This window comes from Ceratotherium simum, chromosome 12 (assembly GCF_057802395.1).
Source record: "Ceratotherium simum simum isolate JZ-2026a chromosome 12, ASM5780239v1, whole genome shotgun sequence".
NCBI classification, from domain to species: Eukaryota; Metazoa; Chordata; class Mammalia; order Perissodactyla; family Rhinocerotidae; genus Ceratotherium; species Ceratotherium simum.
The window spans coordinates 7,109,673-7,132,157 of NC_141911.1; the positions used below are offsets into that span (position 1 = coordinate 7,109,673).

Sequence of the window (22,485 nt, forward strand, 5' to 3'; positions counted from 1 at the left end):
TTTTTCAATTGTCTCCTGGACTTTTGCTATCTCACATACCATAGCTTCTCACATCATCTGTGTGAAGGGCCAGTTTTTTCCCAACCCATCATGCACCAGTACTTTTTTTAAATGTAAAAAAAGAAAATGACTAAAAGTGAAATAAAAAAAAAACTGCCAAGCAAATACAAGCCCCAATTTTTATTATTATATTCAAGAGAGATAAAATCACTCTGTCATAGTGCTATAAACGTCTCTAAACACTTACTCTTTTCACAGACCAGTGACAAACCGTCAGCAGCAGGGCGCCTGTTCACCGACCGCACAGCTCTCACCTCATCACGCACAGACTAGGTACACTTGAGCTGAGGACTCTTCACTCCCTGTGGTCGATGTAACAAGACAACCTTATATTTTTATAGCGCTTAGCTTTTTATAGCACTCAAATCTCTTCCCTCATGTGACTCTCCAATAATTCTATTCTGAGGTAATTGGGCAGCTTTTAAACCAACCCCATTTGTCAGGCAAGAAATGCAGATCCCCACAGAGACATTCGGTGATGTGCTCAAAGTGGTTAGTAACAACGCTGGAACTCCCCTGAAGTGTTTTGACTCACGATCCGGGTTCTTCCCCCTCCTTAACTGAACCACAGATGTGGCGATGAACTCGATATTGATCTACTCAATGAGTCTAACCTCAAGGCTCTGACCAACAAAGCATTTTAAACACTAATACTGCAGAAGTCCCTTTCTACTTTTCTTTGCCCCATATCCTTGAAGAGAAAGCCCACCAGATTGCCCCGAGCTCTTGGACTAATGATGCTGTTCTTACACTGTGTCATTGCGTTAGGAGAAAAATTTCAAGTGATCCATGATTCTTAAAAACAATAGCAAATATCAAACTGCAGCCATGTCACTAAAAACTCTCCTGAAACTCTTTAAGAGAAGGGCAGCAAATTGTTTAGGCTACACGGACATAACCAAGGCAGCATCACTGCCCTCCTAGCTGTTTTCCCAAACGGCAAGTACATTATGTAAGAGCAAATGAGTAGCCTCTCTCGGATGCCAAGATTGCAAATTAAACTCCAGAGAGATATCAGAAAGTTCTAACAAAATCCCTGCTCTTCATTCAGAAGGGGACGCTTTTCCCCGTCTTCTGCAGGAGGGGCCAGCAGTGGTGTTTGTGATGGGTGACATCAAAGGTAAGTGTGCAGGTCACCTCAGGGCTCATGCAGTTAAACACGGTTCCCAAGAGCTGCAGGGAAGCGAGTGACCAGCCCAGGAAGGCAGCGTAGTGCAGTGGAAGGGCCTTGGTTCCAGAGTCACAGGGTCCTGGTATGAATCCCAGCCCTGCCACTCCTGCAAAGGGCCTTGACCTAATAGAACTGTGATTATTAAACAAAGATATAAGTAAAATGGCTCAGCACATAAGTGCTGGAAAATGTTTATGCTTGTGAATACAGAAAGAGCATACCGAGTTCACCTTCCTCTACCAGGCACCTGCCCGTATCTTTTCAGCCCCTTCTAAGATTTTTGATTCGTTTTTGCCTCAAACTGATTAAATAGAATTAAAATAGCCTCAGGCGGGGTGTGGAATCTACATGAAAAAACACAGTTCAAAGCAGAAGAAGAGTCTACAATAGCCATTGGCTACTCAACTTATATAGTCTGAGAGCCGACTGGCGTCCACAGTGGGGATGTGTTATAGCACCGGAAGAAAAGGTTTGCTTTATGAAACAACTTTGCAATGAATATTTCAATGCCCACCCCAAAGCTAACATGTATGGAGAAGATGTATCTATGGCGCAGAGTGTGCCCGCCCTTGCTGGCTTTGATTCCTATCCTAACACACGACTTTAGTCTCTATCAAGGCAACTCAGAGGACAGGGAAATAGAATCGTCTTTAAGTTACTGGACGCACTACAACATACAATCAGGACAATTCAGATTTTTTTTTGGCTTGAGTTGTTCCAGTTGGCCGTCTATACTGATCACAAGACTCCTGTTTCTCAGGCTGTATAAAGTTAAGCCAAGTAACCGAGTACAAACCAGGACAGGCATTCAATCATACAGATGTTTCACACCATGTTTTCTTTTCTGGCAGCAAAAGAAACTCAGAGATCTTCTTTAGTTTATAAGACTACATTTAACTACTTTGGATAATTGAATTTTTTTCCTTTTATATTTAAATATTTAACAACACAAGGTCTAGGCCAGCCTTTGCCTGAATCTACATCTGAAGAACCAGTTTAAAGATCCAAGTGGCCAAGGAGCCGCCTTCCCAGTCTCTGTGACAGTAGAAAACCCAAACCCTTGGTTCTGTCACTCAGACAAAATATGGCCCAGCCAACCAGGACCTCCGTGCTCTTCATTAGGACCAGTGCTATCACCTCACATGTAGGACTGCACTTTGAGTTTCTTTAATTTGATTCAACAAATATTTATTCAGTACTTACTACTGTGCTTCAGCCCTGAGGATTCAAAGCTGTTTAAGACTGATTCAGGTTAGGCCCGTAGAATACAATTTATAGCTTAAGAAATGATCACCTCGGCCAACCTCATCATTCTACCGATGAGGCCTGGAGAGAAGGAACCTTCCCAAAGTCACACAGAGAGCAAGTGCAAATCTTCAAAAGTCATACTTCTGAACCAGGGTAATTCAAAAGTTTGAAGGTATGGTTAAAATGTAGGTGCCATTATTATCAAAGAAATGGTAGAAAATAAAAGTACCGTATGCAAGTCTCCCATTCTTTAGCTTTTGGACTTAGTTGTCAATCCATTTCCCAACCTGGACACTGCACACTCAGCTGTCTGCACACTGTCTGCACAGGGCCAGCCCCCCACAGAAACTGCCTGTGGTCCTCCAATCTGCCCCTTCGGTTCTGAAGGCAGCGTCAAGGCTACGATGATCCTCACTATGTTCGCAGCTCTATTTAGGTAAGTGAGATTTAACCCAGTATAATAAAGACCAGGTTTTCACATTCACGATTTCTGTAATCTAAGGAGATATCAAGACAGACTTGCATGAAGATGTATGAATTTAAAACCAATGTTATAATTATGAAATGTGCATGATATTTATATTAGAACGCTATGGATCATGCTAGTGAAGTCACTGCTTTTATGAAGTCTTTTTTGACATCCTACCCCCCAAACTGGAAAAGCAACCTCTTCCAGCTGTGGCTGTGTAATTATCACAGCCCTTTATCGGCCTTGATTACATGTCGGTCTCCACCTTGAAGCTAGGATCTGCTTATGTTTGCCACCCAGTAGGCTCTCAATATGTTTCTTGCATAAAGTAAACAAAAGATATTTTGAGATCCTATTCCACTCCAGGGTGGCTTCCCAGAAGAGGAAAGCTGAGATTTATTTTAAGAAATGGAAATGATTTGGTGGAAGGAGGCACATTTCTTCCTCAGTTCCTTCACTATGCCTAGAAAATAGGAGCAGTGCTTGGGGTAGGGGTGGTGAGAAGGGTAGGGGGAAAGGAAAGGCACACACTGTTCCTATGATTCTCCCATGATTGGAGAAAAGTTCTCAGGGGCAGGCTCACTCTTCCAAGGTCAAAGGTGAGAACAGGAGAGGAAGTCCTGACCCTCAGCACAAATTCGCTTGTACTGTCAGGCCATATGTTCTCCATGTGAGACACCTTTGTGCCGAGCTTTGCAGTGACCTTGAGAAATCACTTCCATCTGGAAACCTGGGTGAGTCACAGGAAGGCAATATGCAATTTCTCCAGTTTGCATTTGGCCTGGACTGTCAAATCTACACTCTGACCCTTATGAAACACTATTACCCAAGAACACTCCAATGGATGCAACATTAGTACATCAAAAGCCTGTGGCTCTAATTCCCTTCCAATTATATGGAACTGCACACAGTTATACATAGAGAGAAGTCACAGTTGGATGCAGCCAACGGTTTGACTTTGAGAGGACAGCCTACTCTGGGAAGCTCTGGGCACGTGGTCAGCACAGTAGCAAAGTGCAAGTGTTTGGGAAGGTAGTGGTTGGGTGGGAGAGGCTGTTGCATGCAATATTTTTTTTCTGGTATTTGTCCCAGGAGATCCATTTGATATTGACACCTGAACTTTGTGACATAGCTGGATCCTGCTCCACTGGCTTCCATGCAAAAAACATGATGCAAACCAGCTGGGGTAAAAGCAGTTACCATGGAAACCCCAGGCTTTGGGTTGGAAAGTAAAAGTGATATTTATGATGACCACAGCTATGGTTTGCACCCTGGGAACGTACTTCCTGGGAAGTTTCTTTTTATCCTGAACGTCAGGTTTTCCTTTTTTTCTTTTTTTTCCTTGCCACGTGGAATTTGGCAAAAGAAAAATTTTAAATCAGGTTGGAAATATTACCTTCCCAGTTAAATAGCTAAAACAGGAGGTCTTGATTTATTCAAACCATACTTGTTGAAGACAAATTTAACTCTAAACGAAGAAACTGCTTAAAGGTCAAGTTTTGTCTTGGATACTTGGAAAGAGTTGCTAAGCATTTTGTCCCCCATAGAGGCTGGGTTGACACCAGGAGGCGTTATTTGTCTTATTTCCCCATAACCATTTTTCCACCTCTCCATAACGAGAGGAGAATTATGGCTAGAGAGAGCAAACACAGCCTTATGTGGGCATGATCACAGTTGTGGCCAACCCAACCATGATAGCAGGAATAGACCGGTCGCTTTAGCACACTGGCCTGAGAACACAGAGGACATTAAGGGCAGGCGAGATTGGGCGCCAGAGAGAACCAGGTTCCAACTCCTACTCTGCCACTTGTATTTGCTACATGTCCCTGCGTGAGTTTCTTAACCACCTCTGCCACAATTTCCTCATCTCTGAAATGAGACTCAGAGTACCAATCGCTCCAAATGTTTGCAAGGACTTCATGAAATAATGCACACAAAGCATTTAGTATCAGCCCATAATAAACTAAAATCAAAAATTAAATCAATCTCTAACAACTCTTTAATGGCAAAGAGGGCGAATTATCTTTGGTCAGTGGAGTTGGCAGTACACACATGCACGCACGCATGCACACACGCACACATATTCAACTGTATACATCTGTTTTTAAAAGGAGCTCTTCAAATACAAGTGTAATTATTGATCTTTGTAATTAAATAGCATTGAATCAGTTGCCCATATGTTGAACGTAGTATGATGAGCCCTGTGCGGCAAACATTAAACAGACCCTGTCCTTGTCCTTACAGTGTAAAACAGATGACACTGACGTGGACAAATACTAAGTGCACACGTATAGTGACAACAGATTCAGAGAAATCTCGACAGCTCAGCAGTAACATCATGCATAAATGTTAAGGTGTAACGCATTAGAAAAAAAATCAGAATTAAATCAATCAACAGGAAGAATCCAGTGGAAGGGAAGTGGGGAAGACAGGAGAGCAAAAGCACGCAGACCAAGCTGACACATTCTCTGGCTTCAAGCAACTGTTCCAAGCGCCAAGGACAATGGCCACAAGCCCACCCACAGTTCCCCTTCTCCCCAGTGCCCTGAGCCCCACAAAGTCTAACCCCTCTCCTCGTGACATCCCATTCCAACCGTTAAGGCATTTGGTTTTCACAGGTACTCTCTTCTTCTAATCTTCTCAACCAACCACTGAAGATTCCCTCTTCTTCTGTACTTGTCTTCCTTTTCTTGGGAAAAAAAACAGTAGTTGACCACGAAGCCCTTGGTGGTGACAGTTCAGTCTCCTTCATTCCTCTCCGTTCTTCTCCCGGCAGCTGGCTCTGCTCCTCATCTCCATTTTCTTCCCCCCAAATCCTCCTTAACAAGCCCTCCATCCCCACCACTCTACTGAAACTGTTCCTAGGTCCTGAACTCCTGCCTCAGTCTCAGAGAAAGCTGGTGACATTCCTATTTAACTGCATCTCTCGCTCACTCCTCCATCGAGTTTTGTAGGTCACAAATGACCTCAGATTACTAAACACAATTTTTTTTCTGGTTCTCTTTCTCCTTGACTTCTCCGCAGCATTTGACATTGGCACCACTCCCTCCTCACTGACATTTTCTCCTCTTTTTGTTGCCAGGATTTTATGCTATGCTGAGTCTTCCACTTTTCCAAAATCTCGGGAAATTTCTGTTGGTTCTTCTCCTGCCCGTTTCTCCCAATTTCATACATGTCCTAAATTCAGCCCTTGGCCCTCCTCCTTGAGAGATGACCCATTGACTTAGCATCACCATTTTCCCATTCTCATCTCAAGAGCTCTCTCTTCATCATAATGCTAACATTTGCTACTGCACTCTAGATCAGTCCTGTCCAATAGAACATTCTGAGATGATGGAAATTGCCTTACATCTGCACTGTCCAGTATGGTAGCCAGTAGCCATATGTAGCTATTGAGCACTTGCAATGTGGTTAGCCTCTTGAGGAACTGAATTTTTAATTTTATCTAATTTCAATGAATTTTAATTTCAATTTAATTCACCACATGTGGGCTAGAGGCTACGTATTGAACAGCACAGTTCTAGATAGTTTCACTTAAACACCATGATTTCAGGCTGACTATGGTCAAAACTAAAGGACTTCCAGAATGTATTCCTCCTCCTAGCATCTCTGTCCATGGCACCACAACCCCACTCCATACTCAAAGCTCGAATGCTACCTTTTGTTTATCCCACTCTGCCTCCTCATAAACAGGCTCTGATTTTCATTGACTCTGCCTTGAAATGTCCCCACTCTCTGCACCACCCTCTGTGTCTCATGGCCACACCTTTGTTCAGGTCCTCATTCAAACCTAAATAATCAGCCTGAATCTCTCTCTTCAATATATCTTGCCATCACGGCTGGTCTAATCTTATCCTAACACTGCTCCATCATGTCATTTACCTGCCCAAACCCACAGTGGCTCCCTACATTCTCTTACTTCAAGGACAAAATCCTTGTCCAGTTTTCAAAAAGACATCCTGGAGAATGTTGTCCCACCAAGCGTTGGGACAACGCTGTTTTCCATGGCTCTCCCCATATGCACTCACATGTACACACATGTACACACACACACACAATCAAACACCTCCCCAGCGGGATTATCTAACTAGTCCATGAACATGCCATACTCACTCTTGCCCTGGAGCTTCGCTTTGCAAATCCCACCTTTCAAGACCCAATTGAAGACTCCCTCCCTCCATGGAGATTTCCATGTCTATCCAAGCCCTGCCTGACATATCTCGCCTCTGAATTCCTAGAGCATTTATAAGGGATGCTATCTTGTCCTGGTAACTATTGTTTCGTGGGTGTTAGCCTTTTCTTCCCAATTAGACTTCAAGGCAGTGGGTCATCTTCAGTATCTTTCATAAGACTTAGCTCAGAACCGAGCACACAGTAGATGCTGAGTGCTTCATAAACACTTCTCAACTAATCAGCAAGTTCAGGATAAGAACAGGACTGAGGACTCAGTGGACATTAGACTCACATTGTTAATAATTTACTCCTTGCTCCCCCTCACTTTCTGCTCGTCCCTCTATTTGTCCTGGCTTTTTCCAGCTTCAGTTCCTCTCATTTGTCTAATTGTTCCCTTCATCCAGGACACTATTCAAGCTAATCATGACAGGGTCAGGGTAGAAAGTGTAGGATTTTCTCTTTCTTCTGGTGACTACAGCTAATGCTTTGTTTGCCATATGAACCATATGGTTCTACTGAGGAAGTTAACATACTATAGAGGAAACATCATGATAGACTTTCTGCTACCAGCTTGATGGCATTAGGTAAACTACTCAACCTCTATGAGCCTCATTTCTTGGGACAGGTAAAACAAGGATAAAAATACCTCCTCATAACTTTATAGGGGAATTACGGAGTTAAATAAAATAACACTTGATAACTGGCTAAGGATATAGGATTGGATGTACCAGAGACAGAATGCATGCACCTCATGGACAGCCTGGGCACTTTCATTTTAAAGAATGAGCCAGGGGCCGGCCCGGTGGCGCAAGCGGTTAAGTGCACGCGCTCCGCTGCGGCGGTCCGGGGTTCGCTGGTTCGGATCCCGGGCGCGCACCGACTCACTGCTGGCAAGCCATGCTGTGGCGGCGTCCCATATAAAGTGGAGGAAGATGGGCACGGATGTTAGCCCAGGGCCGTCTTCCTCAGCAAAAAAAGAGGAGGATTGGCGGATGTTAGCACAGGGCTGATCTCCTCACAAAAAAAAAAAAAAAAAAAAAAAAAAAGAATGAGCCAAAGGGCATGTTTTAACCAAAATAACTCATGAAAGAGCAAAATTCCAAACTGTGTAAACTAATCTGAAGGAGGAGAATCATCTGGAAATCACAAACAGCCCATGATGGCTGGAGAGGGCCACACAGAGGTGAGAGGGAAACTGGGCAGGTCCACTTCCTTTCGGAGTGATGAGGCAGAGCAGACCTGTAAAAGGGACGAGGTAGTCCTCACACAGAGGCCAGACCAGATACCAGCCACCCAACAGCAGGAGGAAGATTTTCTTTGGTTTCCCACCCAGAGGAGCTAAGTAGGACCTTGAATTCATGGCAGCGCTTTCCTTTTCAGTTTCTCCCGATTTATAAAAAGAGGCTCAGAAAAACCACTCCCAACTTCCACTGCCCGAGATCACTTAAGTATTTTTCCCCACGGAACCTGTGTTTTGAAAGATTTGAAACGGGCTAGAGTAGGTGAAGTGCCTAACACATTGACTGACACAGATCAGTTGTGTCACAAATGCTAGTTCATAAAACACATTGCGATCATTTGTTTTTCCTCGTGTTTTTCTAATCAAAGATAGAAAATCAGCAGAGTTTTGAGCATTATGAGATAACCAGTGTTGCCCTCATAGAATAATACAAGTCCACCATTCCTTTTCCAAAACCTTTGGAGCTAGGTGTGTTTTATAATTCAGGATTTTTCAGATTTTCTAAAGATAATACAGGTCATGTACTGTACACTGTATAACACCACCAGTGGGGTGTGGGGCAGCACCCCACAATCAAACACACAAATCGTTTTGCAACTCAATGTGTGAGAATATAGATTTTATAGTCTATATTCTTTATATTCTGAAATCTATATTCTCACAGATCTCATAGAATCTATAGATTCATGTGAGTTCAGATTGAGTTTGCTGCCAAATGAGTTCTGATCAGGCCAGGTTTTGGCCAGATTAATAATGTAGAACTTTCCATCTTCAGAGATTTCTAAATTAGGAATTCCAAAGGAATTGTGTAACTGTACTATTCTACATAGTTTTCTAAAAAAGAGGTAGTTTTTTTGAAAACTTCCATTAAGCTTTTGGGAATGTAAAAAGTAGTAGGTAGCAATTTCAAAACTCATTACAAAACTACAGTAATCAAAACAGTGTGGTACTGGCATAATAATAATAGACATGGAATATGGAAGAGAATTGAGAGTACAGACAAGACCCATATACTATAGTTGATCGGATTTCAACAAGGTGCCAAGACCATTTAATGGGGGAAAGAATAGTCTCCTCAACACATTGTGCTTGGACAACTGGATTTCCACATGAAAGAATGAAGTTGGGAATTTACCTCATACCATATATAAAAATTAACTCAAAATGGATCAAAGGCCTAACTGCAAGAGCTAAAACTACAAAATTCTTAGAAGAAAGCAAAGAGATAAGTCTTTCTGACCTTGGATTAGGCAATGACTTCTTAGATATGACACCAAAAAGCAACAAAAGGAAAAGTAGAGTAATTGGACTTTATAAAAATTACAGACATTTGTGCATCAAAGGACACTATCAAGAAAGTGAAAAGACAACCCACAGAAGTGGAGAAAATATTTGCAAATCATGTATCTGATAAGGGTCTAGTATCCCAAATATATATAGAACTCCTACAACTCAGCAACAAAAAAGACAAAACAACCTAATTTAAAAACAGGCAAAGGACTTGACTAGACATTACTCCAAAGAACGTATACAAATGGCCAACAAACACATGAAAAGATGTTCAACTTCATTAGTCTTTAGGGAAATGCAAATCAAAACTACAATGAGATACTACTTTACATCCACTAGGATGGCTACAATTAAAAGAAAATAAAAAGGAAAATAAGTATTGATAAGGATGTGGAGAAATTGAAACCCTCATACATTACTGAGAGTTAGGTAAACTGGCGCAGCTGCCGTGGGAAACAGTTTGTTGGTTCTTCAAGAAGTTAAACATGGAAGTACCATATGACCCAGCAATTCCACTCCTAGGCAAATACCAAAAAGAACTGAAAACAGGTATTCAAACAAAAACTTTTACATAAATATTCATAGAAGCACTATTCACAATAGTTTAAAGATAGAAATAACCTAAATGTCCATCAACTAATGAATGGATAAATCAAATATGGTCTTTCCATACAATGAAATATTATTCAGTTATAAAAAGGAATACAGTGCTGACACATGCCACAACATGGATGAAGCTTGAAAACACGATGCTAAGTAAAAGAAGCCAGACACAAAAGGCCACATCTTGTATGACTCCATTCACATGCACTATCAAGAATAGGCAAATCTATGCAGACAAAAGCAGATTGATGGTTGCCAGGGGCTTGGGATGAGGAAAACGGAGGGTGACTGCTAATGGGTATGGGGTTTCATTTTGGGGTGATGAAAATGTTTTGGAAGTAGATAATGATGATGGTTACACCACATTGTCAAGGTACTAAATGCTACTGAATTATACACTTCAAAATGGTTAACGTGGTGAATTATATGTTACGTAAACTTTACCAAATTAAAAAAAATAGTGAGTAGACAGCTATTACCTTTTTAGGAAACTTGAGGCATCTGGAGACCTCAGGGTTTTTTTGAATCACTAACCAAGATGTTGGAAACAAAGTAAAAAAAAATCTGAAAAATAATCAAACTTGGTGTTCTGTTTTAAATGTGGTGTTTCTAAAGATTTTCATAGATTTTAGGATTCCTATAATATAACCAGAGTTTATCAATCTTGGCATTGTTGTCATTTTGGGCTGGATAGTTCTTGTTGTGAGGGCTTTCCTGTGCAACAGCATCCTTGGCCTCTATCCAGTAGATGCCCAAAGCACCTCCCACCCCAACTATGACATTGTGACAACCAAAAATGTCTCCACACTTGCCAAATGTCCCCCAGGGGTAAAGTCGCCCCTAGTTGAGAACTACTGCTATGACTTCTTTAGGAATAGTTTGTTATTCTGGGATTTCATGCTCTCCTAGAGTTTCCTTTAAAAAAATCCATTTCTGAGATTGTCCTTTTGTTATCTCCTGATGACGGCGAAATCATTTTGCAAAACAACACGACTGCAGATTGCAGGTAAACTTCGAAAACATTTCTCAATATAAGGGATCAAACTACACGATCAACTTGTAAACAGCAGGTTTCTCACTGGCAACTAACTGCCCTGGCAATGAGCTAAATGTGGATAGCACATAAAAAAAGAAAGAAAGAAAGTTAGTGTGCAATGTTCTCTTTTCAAACCCTTTTTGGGCAAAGACTACTGCTCTGCCAGCATTCCAGAATAATGACAGCTGATGTGCCCTTTGTCAACTTTCCCTCCTTCTTCTTTGAAAATGCAAACCAAATTCCTTCCAGAACTTCTGATACCATTTACTGAGATACCGTTAAGCACCGACAGCAACCTGTGCTCCAGACCCCCCGGGTGGCCGCTGCTGGACCAGGGTGCCGGGCGTGGGGCCACTTTTATCTGTTTTATATCTTGGGCCTCTGAGTAGGATTTCATTTGAACAAGGAGTTCTGAAGCTGAGAAGTGTGAAAGCAACTGGCCCCATGCACACCCCTTTTTCTACAGACGAGGAGAAGAAACCCAGGGCTTTTAACTCATGGCCAGACCACTTTCCACTATTCCAGGGAAGGCAGCCAAGCAGCTTCAGCAAGATGTCACTTCATCTCTGTTGGGCCTCAGTTTCCACTTCTCTACATGAGCAGAGCAGCTTCTATCTTACAGGCTTGTTCTGGGAATTAAATTAGATGCAGTAAGTGGCAGGCAAGCACCGCTGCTATGGACTGAGGTTTGTGCCCCCGCCAAATTCGTGTGTTGTAGCCCTAACCCCCAAAGTGATGGTATTAGGAGGTGGGGCCTTTGGGAGGTGATTAGATGAGGTCATCAGGGTGGAGCCCCCATGATGGAATCAGTTCCCTTATAAGGAGACGTTGGGACCAGAGCTCGCTCTTTCCACCATGTGAGGACACAGTGAGAAAGCAGCCGTCTGTGAACCAGGAGGAGGGCCATCACCAAGAACCTGACCATGCCGGCATCCAGCCTCCAAAATTATAAGAAATCAATGTCTGTTGTTTAAGATACTCAGTCTGTGGTATCCTGTTACAGCAGCTTAAACTGACTAAGAAAACCACTGATTACATCAGATATGTGAACCACTTCATTTCTTTTTCCCAGAAAGAGACTTGTTAAACTCTTCACATGATTTCATCTAATCCTCTTGTGATCAGGGCCACAAGAGAAAACTCAGCTCACTGAACTATATGGAACTCTGCCACTGTTTGACCCCACAGGTGTCTTCCTCTAACTGCTTTGTCTTGAACCACAAACTTCCATGGTACCAAAGGAAACAATCTCACGTCAGCTTATTCTCATTTCTGCTTCACACTTTGATATCAATGTACAAAGGTGCCTGAGCAGTGGCAGTGACTTCTAGATCAAGCTGAACTTCCTCACCCTCTTTCTAAATTCTTACTAAATCTAAAAGAATACACACAGGGGTAAAATTTTACATCATTGCTAAAAACACTAGGGAAGGGCAATATCATAAGCCAGAATCTCAGAGAAAATTCTGGAAACTATAGTTTGGTCACGACTAGCTTGAATGAAGGACTGATGAGTCCCCAGTTTACTTCAAGAAAAGGGATTTGTAAAAGTAAGATGACACCCAGCTGCAGCTCAGTGACACCCCCAGAGGCTTGGAGTAACAGACGCTGAACACAGGCGGACTCAAGGGTCGCTTTTCAAAGACGAATCTCAACTGTACTTGAGCATCTGAGGAGAGTACCGATGCTGAGGTCCACACAGGGTGGGAAGCCCCTTGGTTTTCCCAGGCAAGGTCAACAGACAAGAAAAGGGGGCTCTTAGCGATATGGATCCCAGGGGGCCAGTCACGCCACCCTGAAGGGAGGCCACTGCACCTGCTGTGCCAAGCAAATAGGACAAAAAACTCTGCTGCACAAAAGTGAAACCTTTTCCTTCTCTGCTCCCCATGGATATACAGATCTGCACTCTGGTAAATTTAACCTAAAACAAAGACAGTTCTTTTCTTCTCCCCTTAATTTGGCTCTGAAAGATTTGGACAGGGACCCACCCAGTTCCAAACAGAGCCCATTTCAAATTTTATGACTAGGTCATCTTCTGTGAGGTTGAACAAAAAGAGAAGCATTACTGTTGCCATGAAAAGATTCAGTTGTTCAGTAGACGAGATAGATCTGAGGAATCAAAGCACAAGTCCACCTTGAAAACAGTGATATGTTAGAAAATCTCTAAGTTGGATTGAAATGAGACTTAAGGAGCTATTGGGTTTATACAATGAGGGTAGGCGGTAATGAAGATGGAACAGTGTGCCAATAAAATGGGAGTGGAGTGGAGGGAATGTGGAGGAGATGGTATATTACTAAAATTAACCAGGTAAAATAGGACACAAACTTGAGAAACTCGAATGGAAGTCAGAAGAAAATAGTGAAAAGATGACTAATATGAGGAAAAAAGCAAAACAAAAACGGGACAGATACAGAAGATCCAAAATATAGCTAATATGAGTTCCAAGAGAAAGAGTGAGGCAGAGGAAGTGATCACGGAAGTGCGCTATCTTTAGCTTCAGGACCAAAAATGTGCACTGGGTTACAGACAATGGCAATGCAAAGTGACTCCTAAACCAGAAATCTCCAGGAGACAGTTTTTTTCTTTTTTTGGTGAGGAAGGTTGTCCCTGAACGAACATCTGTGCAAATCTTCCTCTATTTTTCGCATGTGGGATGCCGCCTCCGCATGGCTTGATGAGTGGTGTGTTAAGTCCGAGCCCAGGATCAGAAGCTTTGTACCCTGGGCTGCTGAAGTGGAGCACACAAACTTAACCAATACGCCACCGGGCCAGCCCCACGAGACATTTTTTAATTTGATTGGGAAAAAATTCTATAAGCATCTTGGCTAGAAAATAAATGCATAAATAAAGAGAATACTTGACAAAAAACAATAAAGTGGACCTCAAATCATTTATAACGTGCTCAATACCAAGAGACAAAGGAGTAACAACAACAGTATTTTGAAATTAAACGAAAAAAAAAAACGACTTGAGTTCTATGCTCAGAAAAGTTGTCTTTCATGTCAACTCAAGCATGTGAAGGCTTAGAAAATGTGTTTTGTTTATGTCTTTATTGGTAAAATTTTATTTGATGTTCTAGGCTTTTTAAATATGATAGTAAATATTTTAAACTGTGGGCCATGCAGTATCTGCAGCAACTACTCAATTCTGCTGCTGTAGCATGGCGGCCGCCTTGGATGACGTGTAAGCAAATGGGCACAGCTGTGTTCCAATAAAACTTTATTTACAAAAACAGGCCACTGATTGCTGGCCCCTCTTCCATATGGTAGACAAAGCAAAATCCAGAGCTCATGAGTGAGCAAATCACAGTATATAATAAGATGGCAATTAGTATTACTAAACTAAATTATAGACAGATAAAAAAGATGGGGTAGGTAACACAAATATTTAATACCAATAATCTGGATTTAAAATGCAAAATTTTATTAACCAAAAGATGCGGGTTTCAGGAAGAGGAAAAAATAGAAGTGTGCTAAACTTCTTCCCTTATGTGGGCAAAGGTGGGTGATGAGAGGTGGGTGGTAAGAGAGAAATGAAGGTTAAAATAAATGCTCTTGAAAAACTCAACGATGACCTCTAGTAGAATTAAAAATAGGAGAAGACAACCTTTCCAAAGCACTGCAGAAATAACAAGGAAAGAAAAAAATTGGTCCAATTTGTAAGAGGCAGAAAACAAAAGAAAGAAAGCATAAAACAAGAAGATAAAAATCAAACTAAATATCCGTTACAATGGGAATTAATTAAATCCTTACTAAGAGAAATATCTAGATTTGACACATAGGCTATGAAAAATCCATTTGATGCAAGATACACAAGCTGATACGTAAAACGATGTGCAAACATATGTTGGCCAATGCAAATAAAAATATATTAGAGATTACAATATTAATTTTTTTAAATGTACATATCAAGGAAAAATAAATAGGACAAAAAAGTCTGTCTGTAAATGAAGATGTTATCGGCTCAATCTTTTAAGCATCAAGCAGCTGCATCAACATATATAAAGCAAAACCTGTTAAAAAGATAAGAAATAATTGAAAGAATTATTCCCAGTAGCAGTGGGAAGGTTTACCACATCTCTCTCAATATTTGACAAATAAAGGCGATGATGGATAAAGGTAAAGAATAATGGATAAAGAAGATCTTAAAAACACCACTTGTTAAAGTTTAGTTAATATATATCTATTAAATATGCTAATTGCTGATCATATATTAAGTCATAAAGAAAATCTCTATCAACTCTATAAACTAGAAATTATTTAGTTCACATTCTCTGACCACAATGCAGTAAATTTGAAATTAATTTTTAAAAGTGTAGGATTAAAAACACCAATTATTTTCAAATTAGCAAACGACAACACAACGAATCCTCTTCTGTCTACACAGGACAAAGGAGATATTAAAAGTGGAAACATAGATGAACCAGATGAGAGAGCACTGCCTAGTAAAACATAAGGCAAGGAACTCAAGCTTGCTGAGAGAAAAAGGCACAGCTTTGCTCACTTTTAATCTTAGGCAAGAAAGAATTAAAATACGTGAACCAAACTTTCTGCTCAAGCTAATATAAAGAACGAAATATAACCAGAAAAATAAGAGAAATAAATTTCTAGAGATTAAATTAGTGCACTGGAGAACAGATTAAAATGATTAATAAATCCAAGACCTGAGTTCTTTGAAAAAACTAATAAAATAGACAATCTTCTGGGACATCTCTGTGAAGACAAAAAGAGAGAAAACAAATACCTGATGTGGGAAATGAGCAAGATAGAAAAGAAACGAAAAATTACAGAATTTCATGTAGAATTCTATGCTAAAATGTTAAACTTCAATGAGAAGGAAAACGGAAAGTAAGAAAACAAAGATTATCAAATCTGACAATCAGAATAGACCACTATCCATGGAAGAAATAGAAACCAGTCTCCAAGAATTGCATCCATAAAAGGAGCTGTGCCCAAATGTTTTATGGGCAAGTTCTTTCAAACCTTCAAGGAACACATAATTCTTATGCTATTTAAACTGTTACATATCATAGGAAAAAAAAAAAAGCGTCACAATTTGCTTTATGAAGTTAACATAAACTTGATACCAAAATGTGACAAAGATAGCACAATAAAGTAAAACACTATACTCATTTCACATAGAAATGTAGATGCAAATCAGAAATAAAATATTTAGTATAATGCAGTAACATAAAAAAGAATAATGCCACTGATCAGATAAAATTTAACCCAAGAATGTATGGATAGGTTAATATCATGAAATAAAATTTATCAAATCAATGTCAATTAAAAAAAGATTATATTGATGGATATCAAAAAAGCAGCAATTGATAAAATTAAAAATTCATTTTTGATAAAATTGTTCTATAAACTATAGAAAGATACTTCCTTGATATGATGAAGTGTATTGATCTAAAATCAATAATTATGTCATATCTAATGTTGAAATACCAAAGCAGTATTTCCCAACATGATTGTAATAATCAGTTTTCCAAGACATGTTAGTAAGTGTGATTAAAAGAAAAATGTAAACAATAGTTCAAAAGTAATTTGGGAAGTAAATGGAGAAACATGTCATATGTCTTAACAGAAGGTCTCAGCTTGATAAAGATGTCACTTTTCAAATTATCTATACATTCTAAAAAATTATGATTAACATGTGACAAGATTTCTGTGTGTGTGTGTGTGCATGTGTGTGGTGTCGGTGGAGAAGGGGGTGTAACTTGACAAAATGAGTCCACAGTTTTCCTGGAAGAATAAATGTTCAAGGGTAGACAACATAATTTTGAAAAAGAATATTCATCCAGAGACCTTAAACCAGAAAATATTAAAATGTATTATGAAACCACAGTAATTAAAATAATGTGACACCAATGCTAGAGTTGACAGACAGATAAATGGAACAGAAGTGGAAGTCCCAAAACAGATTCAAGATTCTTTCTAATATAACAAAGGTGGTTTTCCAAATAAAACAGGAAAGGATGGATTATTCAATAAATCTTTTAAGAATATCTGACTAACCATTTCAACATAAATATAGATAGATATCACCTACTAAAAGACAAAAATAAATTCCAGGTAGATTACAAATGATGCTCTAAAAGAACTAGGAGAAAATAGAGGTTATCTGATTTACATTGGGGAAGATCTCTCCAAGCATCCCCGAGAAGGCACAATCCATGAAGAAACAGATTAAAATATGTGACGACAGAAAAATTTTATATGTCCATATATTTGTAAAAACCACAAAAACAATAAAATACAAAAAAACCCAATGGGAAAAATCGTTGCTAAATATGTACAAGGATTATAATATTGTTAACTACTCCTCATCTCGATTCTCGTTTTAGTAAGCCTGTCTCTCTCTACCTGCAGTCCATTTGCCATCGCTCTTCCATAGAGGGCGGATGCTACCCTGCGAAGCAGGAGGACACGATTCAGAGGAGTGTCCTATTAGGCAGAAAAAGGAAAGGAAAGTCTTTCCCATCTACCTCCCACAAGGGGACTGCGGGGAAGTGGGGAAGGAGGTAATGGAAACAGGCTGTGGGGTGTTTGTTCTGAGTTCCCCTTCAACAAGGACCACAGAAGCATTTAAGAAGATAAAGGTGGAAGTGAAGGTGCTTTTTCCCACTCTCCGTTCTGGGCGTCTGGGAGATGGCATTGCTCACAGCAGCGAGGGCAACAGCACCTATTAAAGTGGCAGCCAGCATGGCTGGGCAGAAAGCAAGCCAGAGTTGGCACGCCTCCATGGTGTGGTGTAGTGTCATGTAGTGTGGTGTGGTGTGGAAGGAACCCACAGGGCTCTCCATTCCTTAAGACAGGAATGGAACGTTGCTGAGGATTTGGCTGAGGAGGGGAAAGGTGATCACCGGGGGCGTAGGGACAAAATGACTCCTTGGCCAATGGTAACAGAACAGGGGTCACCGCAGCCAGGAACCAAATGGAGTCACCAACAAACCTTGAGCATCTGCAGTTGCAGTAAGAACTGAGTGGGACTGAGTCATCAGGTGGGGCAACAGCCCATGGGCGAGCAGCCTCACAATCATCAGGGGACAACAGCGAGATGGCCGGGGACCAGCGCCTAGGAACCAGTCGCTAGACTGAGCCAACCCTCCCAGTGTAAGACACTGAAATTAACAATGAAGGGTCAGCCCAGTGCCCTAATTTCCTACCTGCCCCCTCCACTACCATGAGGTTATGTGAGCCCTTGGGGCTGGTCAACAACTTAGGGAGCAAATCTGAAAGGCTGAGTTACCCAAAAGAGACTGAATATAGAAAGACACTGCTTAAAGGTCAAATCTGACTGAGCCTATTGGATTTAACTAAAAGTGTGTGCATTTCCGTGGAAGTTCATGAAAAAGATCACATAGATTTTTGGAAAATAAAGAAGCTACATTTTCTCAGCACGTCTGAATGCAGCATGAGAAAACGGGCAACCCACTATATACGATAAATAAGCCATTAATATCTTCAATGTATAAAATGAGCTTACAAATAGAAAATAAAAAGAAATACCTTTATAAAAAGTGGCCAAAAATCACAAACAAGCAATTTCACATCACAAAACTCAAAATATAAATGACAAAAATATGGGGGTAAAATTTTCAAATAATAAAGAAATATACAATTTAAAAATGAGAAGTCACTATGCAAATGTCCAGCTGGCAAACCAAATGGCTGAAATACAGTGAACCTGCTAGACAAGAAAATGCCTGAGAAAAATGTCCTCACATCCGAACCTGAAATGCCTTAGTCACTACGTGTGGTCACTAATGACTTGCCTGTCTGTAGCCTGATTTGAGAGTCGGCTATTGTTCAAGCAAGTTAGAATTCATTGTAGAAGTCCTCAAGCCTGCAGCACATTCTCTTGAATATGATGGTAAATCTTCATTGACAGATTTGTCTTGTAGAAAGAGCCAAAATTAATTTAAAGCCAAGTCTGGTTATACTATTTATGATCAGAGAAAGGTTTTCTCGTAAACCTGCTCCGGAGGCAGTGATAAAAGAGGCATCCCAGAACTATGCAGCAGCTCACGGAAATAAATATTTTCAACCACATGTGAGAAGGATCGTACTTGGCAGGAAATCTCTCACCTGTCTTGTGTAAAGGTCTCCTAACTTGTCTATCTACAGTCTTCTTTTCACTAAGCCTTTGATATTCTGAAATATAGACTTGATCATGTCATCCCTGTGCCTAGTCTTCTTCAGATAAAAAAACAAAAACTCATAAAATGGCTCTAAAGGCTTCTTTGGTCTGGTCCCTCTTTCTCCAGCTTCATTTGACACCAATCATCTCTTGGCCTTTCAGCTCTGGCCACACTGGTCTCTGGAAAATTCTCAGGAACATCAGGCCAGCCCTGTCGGAGTCTTTGCCCACTCTGTTCCCTCCCTCCCCCTTTTAGCTACTGAACCCCTCCTCATTCTATAGATCTCAGCTCAAATGTCAAGCCCTCCTTCCCAGCAAGGCTTTTCTGCCTTCCCTGCCCAGGGTCACCCTTAGCCACAGTATATGTTTTCAAGGCACCACGCACATCTTCTTTATTGTACATAGTTTTGGATTTTTTGCGTGGTTACCTGATTAATGTCTATCTCCCCATGGAGATTAGAAACCTGCAGGAAGGCAAGAACTCAGAGTATTTTTACTTGGTGCATTACGTAAAGCCCAGCACATGGGAAGTTCTCAATGAATAACTGGTGGATGAAAGAGAAATGTTATTTGATATACCTGTGAGGTAGATGTGCTGCAAGACGGCCACAATAATGTGCCTATCCCTCTATGCATCTGCTGCTCCCCCATCAGGAGATGAGTCTATTTCCCTCCCCTGGAACACACACTGGGCTTGTGACTTGCTTTCACTGCAGAGCGAGGCAGCAGTGACACCGGGCCAGGTCTGGGCCTAGCTCTTCAAAAGCCTGGCAGCTTCTGCCCTGGCTCTCTTGGAGACGACTGCCACACTGTAAGAGCGCTGGTCTAGACCACTGGAGGAGGAGAGGCCCCCGATTCTGAGAGCCAGCCCCAACAGCCAGATGAACGGGGCCTGACCCGCAGAATCGAGAGCCATAAAACGGTTGTTACTTTAAGCCACTACATTTTGGAATGCTTTGCAGTGCAGTAAGAGTAACTGAAAAACCGGTCTCTCATCTTAAAATCATAATGGCTCTTAGATTCTCTCCACACCATTATCTCTAAGAGGTCAACTTCTACCATAAGAATCAGGGGCCCGATCCCTTTGTACCTGCAGCAAACAACACAATCTCAAGTGACCTTGGCCATCCACAAGGATCAGAGTCATTATATGTCATTATACGTACTTGCCCTTTTTCCTTCCTGTTTTTCACATTTCACCATCTGAAACTTTGCTATGTATTTAACTGTGCAGATTTTCAGCTCCATTAGGGCACAGGTTTGTTTTTCTTTATCTCCAGTGATTCTCCAGCTGCCTGGCAATAGTTGATGCTCAATGAAATTTTGCTGAATGAATGAATGAATGAATCATTTGCTGCCTCACTGCTTCCATCTGATAAGCCCCTTGCCAGCTCTGCCTTCCCCTAAACGTCTTATTTTAAAACACATTCTCCCTCCTCACCACACTGTTGTCTGCTGTCTTTTTTGTTTTAACATAATTCTCAAATATTCTGTGTCCACATGAGCCACAGCTCAGCCCAATGCTGCCTCCTTTGATTCAGAGAAAACAGCAATGGCTAGGTCCAATAATAATGCCTACTTTGTATTCCCATCAGATAATGTGTCCAGAGTTCAGACATGCACTATGTGTTCAGTAAATGTTGCCCCCGCTTCGTCCCTTTCTTTCTGATGCTCTCTCCTTCTCAGACCTCCAAGGGCATCCACTCCTCATGGCAACATCCTTATGTCAACATATGTCAGTAATGGTCTGTGACTCATATGACTTCCGATAAGATGAACATTTATTGCCATTTACTCTGTTAGCACTATGCTAGGCAGCTGACGTGTATAACGTCCCCTATTTATGAAAAAGAAAGCCTAGGTTTAAATCTCAGGCCAATCTGTTTTCCAGCTGGCACACTGTCCCTGGGGCTAGTGAGCTCTAGACAAAAGGATGAAATAGGTACAGATGATGCACATACTTCGGGTACCCGGGCTTCTGTGTGAGGCACATTTTTCCCCCTTCCTTCTTTCATATGTTGAAGGCTAACACCTTCATATTCTCTCTATTTATATCCATAATCAAAACTTGTTTTTTAAAAACATTCACTCCAAGGTATAAATGACTGATAACAAACTCAAACGTGATCCCCCTCCCCTGAAGGGGTTCTGAATTTCAACCAAACATTTAGGATGCAAAAAGAAAACAAGACTAGGAAGACTTAGACTTGAGAGCAGGCAAGTCAGATTCCTACCTGCAGTCACACCATTTAGTCCAGCAACCAATCCAGTCCTGGTGGGGAGGAGCTGGGGAGGGAGGGAAGTGTGGAGGCAATAAGGAGACAGAGGCTTCTCACAAGGGGTGACCTTCGGCGATGAAACGGAGAGTACTCACTCAGCTGATTGCCCTGGGCCAGCTCCTAGGTAGGTGGGCACTTCACTTCTCAGCTTTGTACACCACACTCATCTCTGGTCTGGTTTTAGTTTCTAATCTCACCATTCTCTGGCAGCCTAGCACAGACCGATAACCTCTTCTTCCCAAGAGAGTATTTGTCATACTTGAGAGCTCATGTCCCTTGTATATGATAATATAATGGCATATTTATTCTTTTGTTCACATTTTGCATGCAAAATTTACTTAAGATACTTACTAAAAACAAATAACATCTCATTGATGACCCAGCAGAAGCAGTGCAGTCTGCAAGTCCCTCTCAGTCAACAGTAAGACTTCTAGAAGCTTCTGCAGTGACCTTCAGACACAGTTAACTGCTGTTATATTCTTCAGCACTTGTAATACCACTTTGAGGACCAATCTCACAGACTTGTGATAATTGTTCCTAATCTGTCTCCTTAACTAGATTATGTTTTTATTCTGTCTAACTCAGTGCCTGGTACTTATTATACAGTCAATAAATCCTGGAAGAAATAGTCTTTTACTCATTTGGTGTCAAGAAGAAACTGTGGACCATTTTTTTGGTATGTTTAAGGATCTTTTGCCCTACTGAGCAGGCTGGTCAGACACCACCAACTGTTAAGTTTTCACTTTCCCTTCTGCCACATCACATCATGA

General features: G+C 41.0%; 1 protein-coding gene across 1 annotated transcript in view; it reads right to left on the reverse strand.

Annotated features, from left to right (window-relative positions):
* Window positions 1–22,485, reverse strand: part of ADRA1A (adrenoceptor alpha 1A) — a 100,609-nt gene that overhangs the window by 73,272 nt on the left and 4,852 nt on the right. The gene's annotated exons all lie outside the window — the stretch shown is intronic.